The sequence below is a fragment of the Octodon degus genome, unplaced genomic scaffold (genome assembly GCF_000260255.1).
Source record: "Octodon degus isolate 3935 unplaced genomic scaffold, OctDeg1.0 scaffold00012, whole genome shotgun sequence".
Classification (NCBI taxonomy): Eukaryota; Metazoa; Chordata; class Mammalia; order Rodentia; family Octodontidae; genus Octodon; species Octodon degus.
The window spans coordinates 2,678,564-2,682,153 of record NW_004524588.1 but is presented as its reverse complement, the minus strand read 5'-3'; positions in this window follow the sequence as shown (position 1 = coordinate 2,682,153).

Sequence of the window (3,590 nt, the reverse complement as noted above, 5' to 3'; positions counted from 1 at the left end):
GTGCATTTCTAACAAGCTTGCGGGTGCTATTGCTGGTCTGAAAACAGTATTTTGAGGGCCACCACTACAAGCACCCATTACACATTTCTCTCCTTCACAGATAACTTAGCTGTCTTTCCACTGAGATAGTCAAGGTCCTTAGGATTCAAGACCTTTCTCTTTCCTTTCTAGAAAAACCCCTCGTTCTTTTTTTTTTTTTTTTTTTTTTTTAATGTATTTGGTACTGTGTTTCATTATGCAGTGCAGACTCGTAGTGATCCTCCTGTTTTCAGCCTCCCCAGAGCTAGGATTACAGGTGTGCGCCACCACACCTGGACTCAGTTGGTGCTCAGTGTGCCCCAGGGGCATGTGAAAACCCTTTATTCTTTATTTCACTGATTCTCTTGACATTTTCAGGTATGTGCTATGACAAGGGGTGAGGTAGGTAAGAAAATCGTCTCTTGTTAGAGCTACTCTTTAACTGTCACTCTGCCCTCTTTTTCTCTGGCAAAATTTCAGATTGTTCCTATTGACTATTTCCCTAAGCTCCTAAAAGGTTTCTTTCATCTCCTATCTACCACTTTATTCTTAATAAAGACTGCAAGTCGCTTTATGATCACTAGATACACTTGTTTGTCAAGTGCATTGTGTGACAACGGTTTCCGTTCATTCTCAGTATTTGCAAGAAAAGTTCTAGATTAGGAACATTTTCCATATGTCCTTTTCTCTTAACTTTTTTTTTTTTTATCTCTGAATGCCTTCAGGGCAGGTTTGGCTGACTTGAGTTGTGGGGATCGAACCACAGCAACCTGAGTTTGACTGCTTTGTTGAAGCAGCCACTTAAAGAACTGAGCTTCGGGGCAGGTTCCCTCTCTTAACAATTTTGTATCCCTTAGAAATGCTACTTCCTCGCTCATCATGAGCCATGTGGCACCTTTGCAATAGAGATTAGGGTCCCTGCTGATAGGATTCTCCCGTTGATTCAGGCACCTTTGGCTCTTTCCTAGCTCCAGGGGATTAGCCTGGATTAGTTTAAGCCGACATAATAACCCTGTCTTCTATGGCCAGTTATTAGTTTGAAGACAGTTTGTGACATTGTTCTAGAGAATGAGATATAAAGAGAGGTTTACTGGGTTACTCTTAGAGAGTACTTACCTCCTTTATTAAAAAGAAGCACAAGAGATAGCTCAGTGAACCAAGCGCCTGCTTAGGCGACCACAGGGACTGGGGTTCCATACCTGACACCACATCGCACCAGCCCCGCCCCTGCGTGTGCTGAGCCTCCAACTGAGTCCAGGCGTGGTGGCGCACATCTGTAATCCCAGCACTGGGGAGCTGAAAACAGGAGGATCACTATGAGTCCGAGCTGTGTAGTGAGACCTTGAACCAAATACACAAAACAAACAAACAAACGAACAAGGATAGATTGACTGTCCTGCCTTTGAAAAGAATTTTTGTGAGGATATGATACTTGGAGCTATGACAGCCACTTTATTACAATAAAATATTATATCTGTGGACAAAAGGACTGAGGATGTTGAAGTGATAAGTTGGAAAGTGCTTAGATTAGCATCGTTTGTAATTATTAATCAGAATTACTTATCTTCGGGTTCCTTTCTATGTGAAATAGTAACCCCTTATTTACTTATTTTGAGTAAGTCTTCTGAAGGATTAATGTGCAAACGAGTCACCTGGAAGTCTAGTTTAGATGCACATTCCGATTTTGCAGGTCAGAAATGGGCGCTGAGAACATGAATTTCTATGAGACTCTGAAGGAGTGCCCATGTTGCATAGCTAATTCCAAAACCACATTTTGGGTGGTAAGAATCTTTCATATTTTAGCTAAGCATTTTGCTACCTAATATATCCTCTGGTTATCTACACACTACTCTAAATATTTTCTTAAAAATGCAATTGTGCTGCTTTTCACATTCTTTTTTGTTTGTTTATTTGTTTGTTTCTGTACTGGGGATTGAACTCAGGACTTTGCTTGCCAGGCAAGCACTTATTCTACTGAGCTATCTCCCTGGCCACTTATTTTTTTCAAAAGCTCAAAACCTAATTTTTTTAAAAAGTTATTTTGAAGCCCACCCATACCCAAGTTATTGTGCAGTCTGGGTGTATACAATGTAGAATGTGGTGGTGGTTGTTATTTTGGTTACACTGAGGAATAGCTAGGAAAGACGGAAAGACTGCTTTTCATTTTTGTTTGGGTAGACTCGTGAAAAACACATTTTTCCTACCTTGCAATCTAAGGGGAGCCTCATCTCCCTGGTGAGAAGTTAATGGAAGGGAATTGAGAACAGTTTTTACAGAGGCCTGGCACCATTTAATCTGCTCCCTTTATTACCTGCCCACTATATGCCAGGAGTTCCCCTAGGGACTGTGATGTGGGGATGCCCTACAATGAAGCATATGGTACTGGAAGAGACAGTCTGTCTTAGTTTGAACTCCTAGAACACAGTACTGCAAATCGGGTGGCTCAAACAACCAACATGTATTTCTTGGGCTTCTAGATGTTGGGAACCAGAAATCAAGGAACCAAAGGATCTAGTGTATGGTGAAAGATGCTTTTCTGGTTTGAGGATGGCCCTCTCCTTGGTATGTCCTCACATAGTAGAGGGAAAAGCCATCTCTGTCATGTTTTTTCTTATGAAGTTACTAATTCTTTTCTTAAGGGCTCTACCTCTGATGGCCTAATTGCCTCCTAAAAGCACCATTTCTTAGTGCCAGGACATCAGGTGTTACTATCTCAACATAAAACTTTTACAGACCACACTTAATTCATAATATGGCAAAAAAAAAAAAAAAGTATTCAAATACAATGAAGTTCCTTCTTAGGACAGAGGTCCATAGGAGATGAGGTGGGAGCAAGGTAGGAGAGGAGAAATAAAAGGTAAGTAGAAAGGAGAGAAGGTAATTGTATCTAACTTATTCAAGAAGATTAAAGAAGATTACAATTTCTGGGACCCAAAGTTACCTCAGACGATCCATATCAGCATTCCCTTGGCTAAGTTTAGGTTTCTTTCCTTCCAGAATTGTTACACCCCCAAGTTATTCAGGAATAATAGAAGTCCATAGATTGGCTTGATTGAGAAAGCAAAGAACAGGAACTGGATCCTACGACAGAGGAACAGGTTGCCCATACCTGTAAAATGGGCTAGCACCCTTTTGTGCGTGGGCCACCTTTTCCCAGAGTTTCCATCCTCTCAAGAGATGCATAAATGGCCCCCGTTCCAGAAAATAAGCTACTCTTGCTCTCTCTTCAGGGCCTACTCTCTTCGTTTTTGAGTGTGTAACCTTTAGTTTCTGCCTAGTAAAATCCTGCTTGTGCCTCTTACTATCTACAGCAGTCCTGATAAGTTTTCCTCTGTTACAGAGTCAATAAATCTGTAATTCAGTTCTACAGTTGGGTGAGCTCAGTTCCTTATCTCAGTCTCAGTAACCTTCTCAGACCCTGTTAGGTAACATCTCTTGGTGGGCCAGGATGTTAAAGAGGCCCCTGGACTACAACTTTATTAAGTCCAGCCAAATGCTTTTCTTTTCTTAGTCCCCACTTCCCCCAACTTCTTTTGAAATGTAGCTTCTCTTTTCCCTTCCCTTCCCTTCCC